At 39.3% G+C, this 18918-nt stretch overlaps 1 long non-coding RNA gene across 10 annotated transcripts; it reads right to left on the reverse strand.

The window, feature by feature from the left end:
- Window positions 1-8707: 8707 nt before the first annotated feature.
- On the reverse strand, window positions 8708-13961 carry LOC113341736. Of its 10 annotated transcripts, none has more exons than XR_003356116.1 (13): window positions 13566-13961; window positions 13425-13485; window positions 13154-13277; window positions 12936-13025; window positions 12744-12816; window positions 12294-12365; window positions 12012-12171; window positions 11788-11926; window positions 11391-11540; window positions 10347-11284; window positions 9358-9468; window positions 9118-9223; window positions 8708-8836 (listed from the first exon to the last, which is right to left on the reverse strand). It is a non-coding gene; the product is annotated as an uncharacterized LOC113341736 (long non-coding RNA). The 10 variants fall into 10 exon arrangements; XR_003356112.1 differs by having other exon boundaries at window positions 12294-12381; XR_003356117.1 differs by lacking the exon at window positions 12936-13025.
- Between the last annotated feature and the right edge of the window lie 4957 nt (window positions 13962-18918).

The following is an 18918-nucleotide window of genomic DNA, read 5'->3' on the forward strand; positions in this document are numbered from 1 at the left end:
TTGATTTGAGATTGAATTAGGGTTTTTACTTGGGTACAAAATGAGGAATCTATCTAATGGGTTCTGTTTAATCTAGATTAATCTTCCTTGTGTAGAATCTCTTATTTTCCCATTGCTATGTATAAATCTCTTATTTTCCTGTTTCCTGTAAGTTGTTTTGGTGCTAATTGATTCAAGTGAATAAGAAAAGATGGTATTGTGTTGTGTTGGTTGAGTTAAATGGGTAGTTATTGCCTGTTAGTAAGTTGGTTTGATAGTTGTGATGAAGTTTAAAAAGTAGATATTGTTTCATGTCTTAAATCATGTCTTCTGCCTTTAGATTAGATTATGGAATCATGGTATTGTCAATGGCTATGTATATGTATCTCTCTATCTCCTCATCCGTACTGGTTTATGTAAAACCATTTCCTTTATCTTCTTTTTTTAAACTATCTCTTGTTGCTTGTGTAAATTTCATTTCCTTTGGGTTATAGTTTCTTTCTTCCGTTCTCTGAATGCCATGTAGTATTTTGGAACATTACAATGGTTGCATCTATGACATATCTGAGTATTTTTCTTCATTATAATTGTTGCATCTTCTACATTGTTACCAGCAATCCACCCTCCTTAGATACTAAGCCATTCAATACATTGAACTTTACTGCAGTTTGTACCTTCTACTAATATATGACATATCTGAGTATTTTTCTATGACCACTTGTCTTCCTTTCTATTATCTAATACCTCAACTGATATGCTGCATACGTTCTCTTGCAGGCCTTTGAGGTGCTAAATGGGGAAGCGCAATGCACCAAATGATTCCAATAATAGCATTGTTGTTAGTGTAAGACCAAAAAAAAACTGTTCTAATCTGTTGATAGCATATCCCTCTATTAGTGTTGACTGTTGAACATCACTCTCTTTGTATGACATTGTGTTTCTGTTTACTGATTGTTAGATGCCTACACCAAATTCAACTCAAACTACAAGTACAAATCAATAAACAGAAGTTGGATCATCCTCTCAAACTGCATCTCACACAAATGGAGCTGAACCTACGCCAACAAGTACAACTGAAGTTGGTGACAACAAAAAGAAACATGGTAAAGTGAGATCTGAAGTTTGGTTGGAGATGACCAGGATAAATGACACTCAAGCTCAAGGTCATCATTGCAAGGGATTATATGCTGCTGACAATGACGTACATGGAACTTCTGGATTACAAAAGAATTTGAAGAGATCCTTAAAATCCTATCAGGAAGGTAGAAAAAGACAATGGACAACAAACTCTGTTGATGCCACCCCCAAAACCAGGTGAAGATGGTAAACTTGTTGGTCATACTTACGGTTATGATAAGTTAAGAATGGATCTTGTTGAGTGGATATTAAGGATGAAATAACTTTTAGAGCAGTAGAAGGGTCAGGCTTTGTGGCAATGATACAGGTGGAAGAGCCTAGATTAAAGATTCCAGGGCGTATGCCAACATAAAGGGATATATTGAAGATCTATGTAAAAGAGGAGAATAACCTAAAAACTTACTTCTTGACATATAAGCAGAGGGTATTGTTTGTACCATGAATAAATTTACCACATATTGAGCCAGAATGTTACCTGGGCCACTGTTCAGATGTCGTCCAAGCCTCGTAACCAGCCAACCGACGCAGCCCACCAGCCTGCCCAATATTACATAAATTCAATGACCGGTCAATGGTCAAAGTCAACGACCGGTCAATAGTCAACGACTGGTCAAGGTTCAAAGTCACGACGGTCAGAGTCAATGGTAAAAGTCAATCGTCGGTCAACTATCGAAGCCATATTTCCTGTCGCACTTCAAGCCAGTTTTCGTCCATATTTCCAGCAATGATGCCAACCATGTCCCCTGCCCATGCTCCCCGGCCAAGTCCCCCGGCCATGTCCACATGCGGAATCATCCATCCATACTGCCAGATATTATGCATGTCAGCCAGTCAATCCAGTCTGCCAGCCCATTGTGCATGTCAGCCAGTCATCATGCAGAATTAACACATGGAGGCATGCATGCAGGCAGTTTCATGCAGAGTTAATTCAAGGAGGCATGCATGCATGCAGTTTCATGCAGAGTTAATTCGAGGCATGCATGCAGGCAGTTTCATGCAGAGTTAATTCAAGGAGGCATGCAGGCAAGTTAATGTCATTTAGGTTTATCTCGAAATTAATTATTCAGTTGTATAAATAGTGACACCCTGGTAGAAGAATAAAGAGGAGGAGGGGTAGAGAAAAAATCCCATGTAATTATATTATCAATAAAAAAATCACTCCCCAAGGGGATTCGTCCGTGGACGTATGCAAAGCATGCGGAACCACGTTAAATCCATGTGTCTGTCATGCCTGATTATTTCCTGTTATTAGCCCTGTTTTCATCAACAACACCAAAATCATCGTGTTTAATGCCTGGAAATATTTCTGGGTACATACATTGGCGCCGACCAAGGGGAGTACGAGAAAAGGAATCGTGTTTTCCCATTGAGAAAAGTGGATCAGAAAGCTTTAAAATCGTGTTCGTGAAGAAAGAAGTTTGGACGCCGTCAAAAACCACTGCTGCAGTCCAGTTTAATCGCAACTATTGCAGCCATGCTGATCGCAGCGGCTGTAGACAATATAATCGCAGTTACTGCAATCCAGTTGATCGCAACTGCTGCAATCCAGATTCGCGGTTCGAGATTTGCAGAAACTATAACCTTCGGAAACCACTAAACTGCATCATTACAAAGACCAATGAAATCGCTCCTAGGACGTTCGGTCCACGATAAAAGATGGCGTAAAAATATCATCAAAGTTGTTTCAGTATATTCGATCCGCAATATGATTGGGTCCAGTTTTGATTTCAATCGCTGCAGTCCAGCTGATCGTAACTGTTGCAATCCAGTTAATCACAGTTGCTGCACTCCAGTGGATCGCAACTGTTGCAGTCCAGCTTCACAGTCGGAAGCCACCAAAATTGAGTCACTGCAAAGATCGCTAAAACTGTTGACAGGATGTTCGATCCGCAACACGTTCAAGTCCAAGTTTGTCTAGTTGCCAGCGGAAAGTCCGCATCTGACCCGTTAAGCCATATCAGGTGACGTTGACCCACTTCAACGTTTTTTTCACCCACATCAGAATACGCTCACCCACTTCAGGACCTGTTCACCCACGTTAGCGGTCAACAACCCACATCAGACCCTCGTTAAGTTTCCTTTCACCCACGTCAAAGGGCTTTTTTCACCCTAGTCAACCTACATCAAGGAAGATGTTCACCCACGTCAAATACGGATGTCATCTGCCACGTCACTAGACAGCGTAAGCACAGTAAAGAGCCACATTGACTCAATGTCAGCAAATAGTGTTATCTGCCACGTCCGCAACTTGGGTCCAGCCAACATACCACGTCAGTAGATTGGACCGGTCAACACCTGACAGAAGCGACACGTCAGAAAGGTGGTCCGCCGCGTCAGCAAGGTGGTCCGCCACGTCAGCAATGTGGTCCGCCACGTCAGCAACATACCACCACGTAATCGATCGCGTTATCAAGGAGGTCCACGAAGAGCGCCACGTCATCTGCCACGTCAGCAACTGGTCCAGTCAACAAGTGTGTCCACTTGGCAACTGCCACGTAATCAATTTGTCCAGTCAGCATAAATGCCACGTTAGAAATGTCACGTCAGCGATTGCAATCGAAAGAAGGTTTCCTCGTCATCAACATGACACATCATCTTGTCATGTCACCAGAATGGACCATCCAGAGACTGACACGTCGTCAGCATAAGTACGGTCAGCAGCTGACTAGACACTAACGTTAGCAGATGCTGATTCTGGAGAATATTCTATCACCGTTAATAAATCCGTCAACGACACCTTCGCCGGTCAGCTTCTCCGTCAACGGTATAACCGACAGCCGTTGTCGGCGGCCGCAGTTGGCGCCCTGACCCGGTCGGCCAGTCGGCTATATTTCATTGTATCGCGGCGCATGTTAATACCGTGGTCTCAGGATGTTTGCGCCCTACTCTCGTGCACGGAAGGATGTTTACACCCACCTGGTTGAGCCGAGCCGACTCACCGAGTTCCAGCCGAGTCGAGTCTTTAACTCACTGTTGTTTTAGACCATCATTATTTGGCTTACGGGTTTCTCAGCCCCATTTCGTGGGCTTAGCCAACTACACCCATTTTTTGGGCTTGGTGGTCGATCTTTTTTCTTTGATATCTCCTTCATACGAGGTCCGAATTGGATGATTTTTGGCTCGTTACCATCGTATTTAAATATCCAACATCATGAAGGTAAAAGTTTTACACTTGGAGATGAATATTTTTTGTACCAACCATATCATCAACATGTTTGAAGCAAGGCGCTCACTGACCCATTTTGTTTCTTCGATAACTTCTTCTTCGTGTTTCCAAACTAAGTGATTTTTTTGGCGTTGAGATCGTATGTCAATTCCCAACATCATAAGGCGGAATTTCAATTTTTGAAGAAAAATAATTTTTTAGAAATTTCAAATGGCAACACCGGAAACGGTCGCATTCAATCACCAAAGGAATTCTACAGTTCAGTTAATCGAACTGTTGTAGTCCAGTTCCGCAGCAAATACTGCAGTACAGTTGATCGAACTGCTCCAGTCCTTTTTCGTACAATTACTACAGTCAAATATGATCGAACTTCTGTAGTTCAGTTTTCCTCACAACGCTTCAGTCCAGTTTTACTTATAACTGTTACAGTTCAGCTGATCACAACTGCTGAAATACAGTTCCATGGAAATTGTCTTCAATCCAGTTTTGATTCAACTGGTGCATTCCAATCCTGTAGACAAATCTAGTTGCTGAGTCAAGCCGGGACGCTAAGGCAACTACACAAGTCATCGCCACTGGAAAACATCAACATAGCCAGTGGACATCCTAATCACCTCATAAACGAAGTCCCAATACCACATCTCATAAGGTACGAATACAATTAAATACTTTTGCATCATTTCATATAATCATTCATACTTTTATTCAATGGGACACCTACAATGTGGCGAGCATTTTCTCACAAGGAGATGCACACATTTCAATTCTGCGCATCTGGAATAGTAGGATTGGCCCACCGCGCGAATTCCAAATAGCAGACACCATCAACACTTCATGTGCGAGCAAGATGCAGCAAGCAAATGCACCCTTGTGCGAGCATTGAGCAGCATGACAATTACTATTTTCTTGGGGCGAGTTTCATATCACTTCAACGTGGGTGACCATCACCTTGGGGGCGATATATGTAACACCACATGGTCCAAAGTAACTTTTTTGGGGCGAGCTGTGTAACACTCCACACGTTTGGGGGCAAGTTACGTAGCGCCTGAATACAAGGTGAAATTCAGCTGCTGAAAAGCGAAACAAAAGGTAACCCTAACTTCTTAATCCTCCAACGAGTTACATGATTAAGAGGGGGCGAGCATACACCCTAATATTTTGACGTAATTTTTTAAACAGTAACATTAATAACTTCTATAGTTAGGTTGATCGAACTGCTGCAGTCCAGTTCAAAAGCAACTGCTGCACTCAGTTGGACGCAACTGATGCAGTCCAGTTTTGCTCATCAATTATGTGCTCAATTGGACGCAACTGATGCAGTCTAGTTTTATGTAACTGTTACATTCAGGTTTATCGAACTATTTTAGTCCAGTTCCTCAGCAACTGCTGCAGTCTAGCTGATCGAAGCTGCTGCATTCCAGTTATGTTCGCAGCTCCTGCAGTCCAGCTAATCGCAGCTGCTGCAGTGTAGCTTTGCTCGTCGCTGCTGCATTTCAGCTGATCGAAGTTGGTGCAGTCCAGCTATGTTCGCAACTCCTGCATTCCAGCTGACCGCAGCTACTGCAGTGCAGTCTTGATCGTCGCTCCTGCAGTCCATCTGATCGCAGCTGCTACAATGCAACTTTGATCGTCGCTGCTGCATTCCAGCTGATCAAAGCTGCTGCAGTCCAGTTACGTTCGCAGCTCCTGCAATCCAGCTGATCGCAGCTGCTGTAGTATAGTTTTACTCGTCGTTGCTGCATTCCAGCTCATCGAAGCTGCTGCATTCTAGCTATGTTCACAACTCCTGCAGTCCAACTGACTGCAACTGCTGCAGTACAGTCTTACTCGTCGCTCCTGCAGTCCAGCTGATCGTAGTTGCTGCAGTGCAACTTTGCTCGTCGTTGCTGCATTCCATCTGATCGAAGCTGGTGCAGTCCAGTTATGTTCGCAGCTCCTGTAATCCAGCTGATCGCAGCTGCTGCAGTGCAGTTTTTCTCGTCGCTGCTGCATTCCAGCTGATCGAAGCTGCTGCAGTCTAGCTATGTTCGCAACTCCTGCAGTCCAGCTGACCGCACCTGCTGAAGTGCAGTCTTGCTTGTCTCTCATGTAGTCCAGTTGATCGCAGCTGCTGCAGTGCAACTTTGCTCGTCGCTGCTGCATTCCAGCTGATCGAAGCTGCTGAAGTCCAGTTTTGTTCGCAGCTCCTGCACTCCAGCTGATTGCAGCTGCTGCAGTGCAGTTTTGCTCGTCAGTGTTACATTCCAACTGATCGAAGCTGCTGCAGTCCAGCTATGTTCGCAACTCCTGCAGTCCAGCTGACCGCATCTGCTGTAGTGCATTCTTGCTCGTCGCTCCTGCACTGCAGCAGCTGCTGCAGTGCAGCTATGTTCACAACTCTTGCAGTCCATCTGATCGCAGCTACTGCAGTGCAACTTGCTCTCCGCAGATGCAGTTCTGTTATTCGCAGCTCCTGCAGTCCGTCTTATCCCAACTACTGCAGAGAAGCTCTGTCTATCGCTACTGCAGTTCAGCTGATCGAAGCTACTGCAGTCCATCTATGTTCATTGCTCCTGCAGTCCAACTGATCGCAGCTACTGCAGTGAAACTTTGCTCTTCGCTGCTGCAGTTTAGCTGATCGAAGCTGTTGTAGTCCAGCTCTGTTCGCAGCTCTTGCAATCCAGCTGATCACAGCTGCTGCAGACCAGCTTTGCTCAAAGCTGTTGCAACCCAGTTTTACTCATTACTATAGAGGACAGTTTTTGTGGCCGTCACATCCAATTTACCGCAATCATTGCAACCCAGTTTCGCAAATTCAAGTCTCGCTTACAACAACAGTCAGCACAGATTCTAACTGAGTGACTTCAAATATAGCTCATCTTTTCCATCGACTGTTACCAATCTAGTTCTATGCAACTGCCTCAGTTCAGTTTTATATCAACAACTACATCTCACTTGCAACACTACTTCGCTCCAGTATCACGTTCGACCCAGTTTTTGCATACAACAACGGTTCATACTCAATTGTTGCCCGCCGATCTTCCAGTCACAATAGCCTCACTTGGGGGCGCCTTGATTATTATTTCCACAAACAACAAGGGAATGTTTCCAATCATCTCGACAACAATAATCCACACTTGGGGGCGATTTTTGTCATTGAATATGGAAAACAAAATTTTCTTAACCCCCAATAAGTTGGAGGTTAAGAGGGGGTGATGTTTGTACCATGAGTAAAATTACCACATATTGGGCTAGAATGTTACCTGGGCCACTGTTCAAATGTCATCCAAGCCACGTAACCAGCCAACCGACGCATCCCACCAGCCTGCCCAGTATTACATAAATTCAATGACCGGTCAATGGTCAAAGTCAACGACCGGTCAATGGTCAACGACTGGTCAAGGTTTAAAGTCATAGTCAATGGTAAAAGTCAACTGTCGATCAACTATCGAAGCCAGATTTCCCGTCGCACTTCAAGCCAGTTTTCTTCCATATTGCCAGCGATGCTCCCAACCATGTCCCCCGGCCAAGTCCCCCAGCCATGTCAACAGGCTGAATCATCCATCCATACTGCCAGCCATTATGCATGTCAGCCAGTCAATCCATTCAGCCGGCCCATTATGCATGTCAGCCAGTCAATCCAGTCTGCCATCCCATTATGCATGTCAGCCAGTCATCATGCAGAATTAACACATGGAGGCATGCATGCAGGCAGTTTCATGCAGAGTTAGTTCAAGGAGGTATGCATGCAGGTAGTTTCATGCAGAGTTAATTCGAGGCATGCATGCAGGCAGTTTCATGTAGAATTAATTCAAGGAGGCATGCGGGAAAGTTAATGCCATTTAGGTTTATCTTGAAATTAATTATTCAGTTGGATTAATAGTGATGCCCTGGTAGAAGAATAAAGAGGAGGAGGGGTAGAGAAAAAATCCCATGTAATTCTATTATCAATAAAATATAACTCCCCAAGGGGATTCGTCCATGGACGTAGGCAAACCATGTCGAACCACGTTAAATCCGTGTGTCTGTCATTCATGATTATTTCTTGTTATTATCCCTGTTTTCATCAACCACTAGTGGAAAATGGAAGTTAAACCACTGTCAAGAAAAGAAGTAATATCACTAAAAACGACTGTGTCCATCAGCAGTATTCTAGGAGTGGTTTTTCACAAAACGACTGTGTCTGGCAAACGTTCAATTCTTTAAAAAACGACTTTCTTCAACAGTGTGTAGACAGATACTGATGGACGCTGTGGTTTTACTGGTGATATTTTATTAAAAAAAATTTGATATTGATTCAGCTAAATCCAAAGCTGATTCAACTGAATTACTACAAGCTGAATCGCAATTGAAAAAATAATGCAAATTAAAAAACTGATAATGACTTTAAAAATCAATTTGTATCGAAAAATGTATTCAGTTTACAATTTCAACTTTCTAATACTACAAGTTTCAAGTCTGAAAAAGTTGGAGACTAATATCCTATTACAAACTTAACAAACCATAAAGTTTCACTATCTATGCCTTCAGTTTCTGACAACCTAGCTCAAATCAGGTCATTGCTCCAGCCCTAAGCTGTAAATAAAATCCAACCAAGATTACATCAATTATCAGCAAAAAAGAGGAAATGAGACAAGGAATCTGCTCGACACCGTAACCACCTAAACACATACAAGTATCTACTCAAATTGAAATTTGAAGAAAACATATGATTGCAGCTAATTTTCATATGTAAAATATCCCGTCCATAACTCATTAAGTAATTGAGATCCTGAATTCCTGATCAAAAGCATACACAGTAAATTGGTAGAAGTCTTAGGAGAAAATCCACAAACTTCACCAATTGAGATCCTTACCGAGCATACTTGCCAATTAAAACTCGTAGGGAGGTCCATAGCTGCATCCGTTCCCATATATAATCAAGCTTTAGTTCCACCTGCTCCCTATTGGAATGTCAACCACCTGAAAATAATCAAAATATTAGGAAAGTTATTAGTATAAATTCATTTAGCCTAAAATCTGTTCATTTTAATATAAGCAGTTCCAGCAGCTTACGAAATGGATTCAAATTATGTTATCTGAGCAATCGTCATTACCAAGAGCATCATCTTTCCATTAACTTCCTGCAAATAAACAGTGATGAAATGCAACCAATTTGATTTGCACTGGACAATCACATTACCAGCATCATCTTTCCTTACAACTTCCTGTAAGTAAACAATGATAGTAAGTTTTAAATCTAGCGCATTCAAAAAATTATACAGGCAAGAAGTAAAACATAGTTATGATTCATGATTCAGTAAAGATGACAAAGTGCAAGGTTACAAGTTTCATGCAATCACGTTAGGGACTGAAATCTTCTTCTTATGAAGGTGTTATATTATAATTAAAAACAATGTAAAAGAATCTATGGAAAAAAAAGATAATTTTTTTTCATAGATTCTTTTACATGTTTCATAGTACTACTACGAACCAATAATCACAAGGACAGCAACAGTTACTACAAGAACCACAATTCAAAATACGAAACAAAAATTATACTGGCAGCAGGTCGATCATCATTTTGTTCAGCACTGCAAGGCGTCTGTCAATATCTGTAGTCCAACTAGTATTCAGTTGCAAGGTGGCTGTTAATTCAACACTATTTATGGATGGAAAAGCTACAGACCTTCCAAGTCCAAATTCAAACACCCACATTACTACATCCAACTACGATTGTTAATTTGATTCAAAGCACGTTTTTGTTGCATCTGATTTAAAATTCAAACTAATAAGTACACTTGATCCATAGTTCACATTTACAATTTTCCATTTAATTAGTAAGCAAACCAAATCCATCATATAGTTTCAGTTCCCAGAACAGAAATGGATTACCACATAAACTAGTACACTTACCACACAGTTCATGGCATATTTCTCCAGATGTATATATTTAATTGGATCTCTTAAAAATCTAGTTCTCAATGTTAAAACTACTACGGAAATAATAAGTGAAAATCAATTCTACAATTCTGCAAATCAAACATATTATATCATTTTGGAAAAAAAAAACAACCTTACACATATTCTTAGAAGAAACTCATACCAAATTCAGAGCCTAAATGGCACAAAATTAGATGGAAAAACAGGCACAGGTGCTGAATTTAGAAAATTGACTTGACTGCCGGTACGTTCCAAGCTCCATCTTCGAAACTACAAGTCCAAACAACATGCCCTGTTAACAAACCGTAGAGGACACTATAACATACATTTCTCGAGAAGAAACTATTAGCTAAAACCCCATCTATACGCGTCGAAACTAGCCTCTAAAAAGGCTGTCCGCGTAGTAATTATAAATGTTCGTTGACATTCTATCGAACATGCATTTCACAAATCTATCAATTCTAAATCCATAAATGTTATCGAAAATAGACCAAATTTAGCAATTGAAAGTCTTATATCTCAATCAAAATATCAACTCATATTGTAAAATCAAATACTACCTATACAAGTGGCATTGGCAAATGTTATTGTTTATAACCATGAGCAGTTCACAAGTTTTCGCAAGGCGTACCTTTGGAAAATAAGTTAAAAAAATGAATGGCACCCATGAGCAGTAGCCACCTAAAATTGGCTTGGTACACACGACCACATTAATTCCAGGCAACTAAAACATTTCCGAACTTGGTTAATGCGCTACCATCTTGCCAATATTTAAGCATACAAAGATCAGGCTCATAAAGAAGTCTTACATTTAATTACTGCAAATCATATTGCACTAAGAAAGTCACCATATCCAAGAGAAAAAGGTTGAAACACAAGATGTCGTTCTTCTTGTGATACTAGATACACTTTTAGCCGTGAAATATCAATATTGATAAAAATATACTAAACGTAGGTGTTCCTGGAATCATAGTGTAAAAGTTCAAAGATCAAAAAAAATATTTGGAAGACAAGCTTAAACCACAGTACCCGATGACCCCAAACACCAAAGCTTACACCCGATTACTTCTTCGTGGATCTTTCTTCCGTTTAGGATTCAGGCTACAAATGCAAACTTTTTGGTAAGTTCCTCTAGTTAATCCAAGAAAGAAATTGATTATAACCTACAAGGTTATCATGGGTCTGAGTAGAAAACAAGTGAACATACCTATTTATGAAACCAAGAAGAGCACGTGCATAACAGCAGATGCAGGAGCTGCACAAACAACACTTGGAAATGTTGATCCCGCGTCACAACTGCGCTTACAAATCTTCAATGGTGTTCCAACCATATAATGATGTTTTCCCAAGGACGTCACTGAGACAAAAGGAAACAGAAAACTAAAGATTAGTATAAACAGGAAGTAGACCGTAGCAGTCTATAATTCTCTAGGCAGTAAGTTTTCTAGAACGGTCCTATGTCACGTAAATCTTGTAATGTTAATTGTTGTAAAGTCGATCAAATGGTTTCATCACATAGAAACAAAATCATGATGAACTAGCCAAACTGTAACATTTATATACAAACAATACTGAACCCTGGAATAGTAAGTGGTCAAACATACCGGAATATAAATTATTGGTGCCCCACCAAAGTAGGTCAAAAAGAGCTCTCCATTCAAGGTTTGACTCATCAAAGTAAGCCTCAGTTCTGCACACCGTGGAAGAAGGTCCCTTGGTATGATATGAAAAAAGTCTGGATAACTAGAAAACGTAATGAATCACATAGTAGAAAAACCAAAAAGATAACTAGGACTAAAACTTGAGCGCCAAAGGCTTTAGATTTTACCTTCATTCATTCAATGTTCATGAATCTTATCCACAATAACATGGGTAACACCTTTTAAACTTTTGTCATGCAGTAATGTCCTCAATAAAATGCCTATGGTACAAAACAGAAGGCGAGTATCCCTCCCTCTCTGACCTTCCAAACAAACTTTATAGCCAACCTTTTGTGAAGACAATGAAAAGAGGAACTTTATTACTTATGTTTGCGAATGATGAAAATGGTAAGTGAAAAACATCACAAACCATTGTAAGCGACCGTGCAGATTCAGAAGGAATAACTTACAATTTCACCCAATTTTTCACCCCTCTCTGCAGCAACTCTTTCAGAAACTGCCATGGAAGATATTCGACGAGGCTGCGTACAGATTGTACTACATGCAGATCAATTTGTAGCTTTTATCTCAGATTCTAAGATATACTGGGGAATCTGGGTGGTCTTACCAACATAATTTGTTGTTAACAAACAACGAGCAACGTGGCTCAATACTACGAACAAGCCAAACCTTATTTTATGCGTTAAAGCACATATTGAACAACTACTACCCAAGTACTTGTAGCAGCATAGGTCAACACAACATACATACATGGATTAGCTAAACATCTAGCTTTCTTATGTTAAGTAAAACAGTGAATTAAGATTTTCATGAACAGAAATGTGCAGGAAGAACAAGTGCAAACCCAGGGAGGTAAAACAATCACTTCCCATACATTAAACACAACAACAAATCCTCACCTGGATGTAAAATTTGTTCAATCTATCATCATTCATTAATCCTCACCTCCTCAGATTGTAAAACTTTTGCTTCCTATAAATTAAACACAAAAACAAATAGAATCCCAATCAAAAACAATATAAAATTTGTTCAATCTATCATCATTCATCAGATCCCCACTTGCTCAGACTATAAACCTTTATTAAATACACCTTTAGTTTTTTGTTGCTTCCTGCAAATACCACATCAAAGTCAGCTAAAGTTGATGGGTCTGCAAAATTCCTTTCATATGGCCTTCTATCCTACAGACGGATAATACAATAAAAATAAAACACTAAAACCTTGATGCTTATGTGATACAAACAGCCTTACACAGGCAACATATTTCAAATTAAATCACAGATATACAACATAATTTATCAAAAATTACCTTGCTAGAAAAGCTCACAATTCCTTAAGGTGAGATTGAGATTTTCATTGCTCTCGAAGACTATATCCATGAGCAAATTGCAGAACAGGTTCTGCCGTTACTTACTAGGATATTCGCACCATAACTTATGTAAACATAACAAACCCAATGTTAGTTCCAGTTGAAACCAAATTAACCCAGATTGTCAAAATTTAATATAACCAAGATAACAAATTGCTAAATTCAGTGTTCGCAGTTCAAATCTAAATAGACGATTAATAGTTAATCTTACCATTTTCATTATTTCACAAGATCTCCATACTTGTGGTCATCATCTTTTCTTACTGAAAACCCTAAAAATGAAGTAAAACGGATATCTCGATCAGAACTCTAAGGATTGTGACAAAAATTTAAAGAGTAAAGGAACCCTGACCAGAAGATAGCAGAATCATCCCTTACGATTTCTCCGTCTTCATCAACATCCTCTACTTATTTGTTGTTTAATTAGAGAGATTAAGAGAGAGGGGGATATGGAGAGTGATTGATTTGGTTTACTGGGTTTTAGTTGATGGCTAGGGTTTGTCTATTTTCTTCTCAGATCGAATGATGAAAAAATGATTGATTTGGTTTACTGGTGAAAGTGAAGGATGAAAAAATGAAGTGGATTTGAGATTTGGGAATTTTTGGTTTTTCTGAGAGATTGAAGAGATCGATGTGGTGAGTGAATGGTTAAGAAGAAGAAGATTTTTACGGAGATGGGAAAATTTCTTTTTACAATTTTTTTCTCATAGAAAATTCTGATTCTCATAGTGGTTTCTTAAGTCCATAGGAAAGCCTGAATTTTTACGGAAATACTCATTCATAAAACAACTGTGAAAGAAGCATGTTTTCCTTTTTCTCTTAAAAACAACTGGGTCTCACAGAACTTATATTTACACTGGACCATGGAAGTCGTTTTTACAAAGCCCAGGAAGTGGTTAAAATCTCATTCTCCACTAGTGAACAACACCAAAATCATCGTGTTTAGTGCCTGGAAATATTTCTGGTACAAACAGGTATCTTTGACAACGGACACATGTATATCACCAAATAATTATAACTATATTTGTGTAACCGTGCATTATGTTGATCAGAACTGGAAGCTACAAAAGAGAATACTCATGTTTTGCCAAGTTGAAGGTCACACTGGTAAGGCAATCAGTGAGAAGCTGGTGAAGTGTTTATAGGATTGGGTTCTAGAAGATGTATTTGGTGTCACTCTATACAATGGCAGCGCCAACAAAGTAGTTATTGGTCATTTGAAGAATGTTGTCATTAACAGGACAGGATCACAATTAGAGCCAAATATTTACATGTAAGATTCCTTATTACAACTTACATTCTATCATGTTTTGCATTCCATGTTACATTCTTATCATGTTTTGCATTCTAGTTTACTTGTATTCAACTATAGACCACTACATTACGGTGACATTAGTTCTCCATGTTGGCATTAGTTCTCCATGTTTAAGATTTGGGACCATGGATTAGACTAGAAAACAAAACAGAGGTTGCATCCATCTTTCTGTCAACTTGTATAGAGTTGATTCAGTCGAATAATACTGAGTTGAATCTTAGTATAAAGTTTGAGGGATTATTGCATTATTATTTTGCCTACGATTCATCCATCTTTCCACACTATTCAACTCTATACTTCATCCATCTTATATGTGTCTTGCTCTTTCATTCTTAATTTTTCTTGATTATTTCTTATCAGGTGAGGTGTGCATCCCAGGTTCTTTCTCTTGTTATAAAAGATGCAATACATCTCTTTAATTTATCAGTTAGAAGAATAAGGTCAGTTGTAAAATACGTTCTTAGTTCTCCTTCTACGTACGAAAAATTTAAACAATGTGCTTCCCAAGCAAAGGTAGATTGCAAGAAATCTCTGATTTTGGATGTGTACACCAGATGGAATAACACTTACTTGATGTTAGATGCTGCTGAAAAATATGAAAAAGTTTTTGCAATGTTAGGACTTTCAACAGAGGTTTATCTTTGAGCAAGAAAAAGAATTTGTTTTACCTACTGATGCTGATATTGAAGAAGCTATAGCTAGTAATGTTATCATAGAAGAAGTGTTTGAGGATATGGAAGAAGAGGAAGAGGTTGAGGATATGGAATAAGTGGTTGAGGAGTTGGATCTGACAAGCAAGAATAAGGCAAAGATGAAAAATAAGAAGAAACAGATTCCTCGTCAACATGCTCCTTATAAAGAAGATTAGAAATATACTAGAGGTCTTGTGAAGTGTCTAAAGGTATTCTTCGATGCCACTGTCAATTTTTCTGCATCTACACAAGTCACTATTCATATGTTCTTATGGCAATTGTTACTCATCCATGAAAAATTAGTAGAATTTTAAAAAAAAATGAAGCATCAGATCCTTTTATTGCTCGTATGTATCGTCTAATGTTTTCTGCTCAACTATTGGATCCATGAGAGAAACAAAAGGGGTTGGAATTTACTCTAATTCCCCCATCCTTTGTATGAGAATAATACATGGGAGGTTCAAAGAGTTATGAGAAAAGTGAAATTAGAAATTCAGGAACTCTTTGAAGATTATAAGTTCTTGTATTCAGTTCATGAGGAGGGGTCAAGTAGTGCTGCTGATACTGTTGCCAATCCAGTTATTGTGCAATCTCATGGTCTGTTTGCTATAATTCCCCCATCCTTTGCAAGGATTGCATTTCATTTCTTGTCGCAGACTTATGGAAATGTTGTTTTTAGTACTATTTTGTAATTTTGAACTTTGAACTTAAATGTGTGATGTTGTTTTAAACCTTTGTTATTTTGAACTTAAATTGTAATGTTGAACTTTGAATAGTCAATTTTTATATGTTGGGTTTGTTGTTAGACACTTAGTCTTAGTCTGTTATTGTCATACTGTATTACTGTGTGTTTCAAAATTCAGGTAAAAAACCGGTACCGGAATGGAACCTGACCGGTCTTACAGGTACAGGTACAAGTCCAGGTACAGATACAGGTATCGGTCCTCAAAATGAGAAACCGGTCAACTCCGTATACAAGTACCGGTTCCAACAAAAAACCGAATTGTACCAGCTCATGTGCCGCTCTAGTCCTTTGTATTTGATTTGAACCAAAAGTTGTCCAGATCGGTGGGAAAAACGAAACATTAGGATTTCTACGAGGATAGCCCCATATACCTCATATTCAAATCTTTTACCAAAAGACATATCGTTTGGTTATATATTCTCCATATTGGCTTCGAAAATAACCAAACGGTAGGGGTGAGCAACGGATGGACGGTTGCGGATTAGGGGTCACCCGCAACCAAACCGTCAAAGTTGCGGATTTGGGAATTCAAACCGTGACCGGCCCAATCACCCGCGGATTTGCCCTCTGCGGATCAGCGGATTTTGCGGGTCGGTTGCGGATTAACCGCGGATTTGATCACAAGACATCAAAAAAAAAACTAAGTACAGAAAGAGTACTAATTCAGTAATTCAAAAGCAAAAGAGTACTAATTCAGTAATTCAAAAGCAACAAAGGACATAAGATATTTAACAGCTAACACAAAAGAGTACTAATTCAAATGCAACAAGTCTGGTGCAAAGCCATATGAATCTCTGATGCCAAAAACTGAAAAAGAGACCTTGGATTCGAGTACTAGTTTATTCAATCCATGATAGATATGTCTGGAATTTCCTGCAAGATTTCTGCCGCATCTGTAAAATGAGGAGTTATAGATAATCAGTAAACACTAAATTTAGGCATCATTATGATCATAAGTTCCTAATTTGATTTGATATATCATAAGCCGAAGGAACCAATGTCACAAACAGATATAAGGCAGCAATAAACAAGAAGAAACAAAAACCAATCAGCATTGGTTAGTAAAGACCATTTAAAAGGGATGATCACAACTAGACCGCAGATCCAATCGACATTGAGGAACAACAACCCAAAGTTTTAAGATTGATTATGACTAATCAAATTCCAAGGAGACTAATAGAAAGTTATGCCCGCAGACCCTATAATGAACTGATCAGGTCACATTTGCACACAAAAAGTTATGCCCCATAGGCCCCAAAGTTGTAGCATCACATCAAAATATAGCAAGGTTTGAGAAATCAACTTAATTAGTGCAAGGCTGATCACAAAGAGAAAGATGCAAAAACAAAGGAGGAAAGGTTTGAGATTTACCTAAGTCAATTTTTTCAACCGCTTCTATCAACTCCTCGAGATTGATTGGTTTATCTAGAAGCCAATTTTGAGCACATATCAGTGCTTGGATTGTTTTTGGCAGCATGGAACTTCGAAACTCATTAAGAACACGACCACCCGTGGAGAAAGTTGATTCTGAAGCTACTGTTGATACTTGTATAGAAAGCACGTCTCGAGCTATCATGGACAAGATCTTATACTTGGAGGAGTTAACCTTCCACCAATTCAGAATATCGAATTGTGGATTAAAATCATCTCTTTTCTCTGAGAAATACATATCCAGCTCTGTTTTTCCCTCCACTGTTTCTTGATGTTTTTCAGACTCAACAAATCTGTTGATCTGATTCTGAGGTTCTAGTGAACGAGAAGTTCGTACTGAAGCTGTTGGTCTTGAATCCGTATCATCCCCTTTATATAACAGTGCATACTCCTCAAACATATTTGTTAAAATAAGTTTCACTGCAGTCATCATCTCATGGACCTCGTGGTCAACTGTAACATGATTCTCTTTCAGTAACTCTGTCAAAGCAAATCTAAGATAGGCTTCCTTGCGTCGTGGGTCAAGCAACACAGCAATGTATAACATTTTGTTGATTTTATCCACTGCCCAATACTTTTCATATTTAAGAACCATCCAGTCATCCATGTCAGACAATAACACATTACCATTCTTAACCCATTCTTGCAATACGTCATTAATACAAATTACTTCGTCGAGGAATAAATTAGACGTGACATAAGTTGATCCAGAAAATTTCAATGTAGCATCATAGAAAGTTTTTAGCAATCTAACAAATGCACGAGATGTTTCCCAATCAGAAGCAACGGGCCATACCATAGGAACTGCTGGTACTGCTGGTACGTTTGTTTTACCTCTTGTTGGTGGTCGAGGGGGATTAAGAAATTTATCCGCATACCCTAATTCTTCAAATTGGTAGAAGGCCTCCTCATATTTTTCAGCCGCACTCAACATATGGTAAGTAGAATCCCATCTAGTCTCGCAATCCAAGCTAAGAAATTTGGTGATGTTAATCTTCCGTTGTTCAGTGCATTCTTTAAACTTCTTCAATCTTTCTGCTGATCCTCTAACGAACTTAACGGCCTCGCGTATCCTAGAAATAGATTCATTATACAAATCCATACCGTCTTTAACCACTAAGGCAAGGATATGTGCTGCACATCTAAGATGCATGTGCTCTCCTCCCAAAATTGCAGCCTTCCAACCCACAACTCTCTTGGACAAATAAGCAACTGCTTCATTGTTATAACTAATATTATCAACCGTCAAAGTGAATACCCTTTCAATCCCCCAATGTAAAAGACAAGATGCAACTGTTTTACCTAATTCCAGACCAGTATGATCCGTAACTGGATAGAAATTCAATATCTTCTTCTTTAACACCCATTTCTCGTCAATATAATGACCTGTCAACACCATGTAGCTCATGTTTGTAACTGAAGTCCACGTATCAGTGGTGAGACATAACCTTCTACCATACTTTTTAAATTCAGCTTTCAATTTGTGGTACTCACTTAAATACATCTTCATGCAGTCTTTAGC

The sequence above is a fragment of the Papaver somniferum genome, unplaced genomic scaffold, assembly GCF_003573695.1.
Source record: "Papaver somniferum cultivar HN1 unplaced genomic scaffold, ASM357369v1 unplaced-scaffold_31, whole genome shotgun sequence".
In the NCBI taxonomy this organism is placed as follows: Eukaryota; Viridiplantae; Streptophyta; class Magnoliopsida; order Ranunculales; family Papaveraceae; genus Papaver; species Papaver somniferum.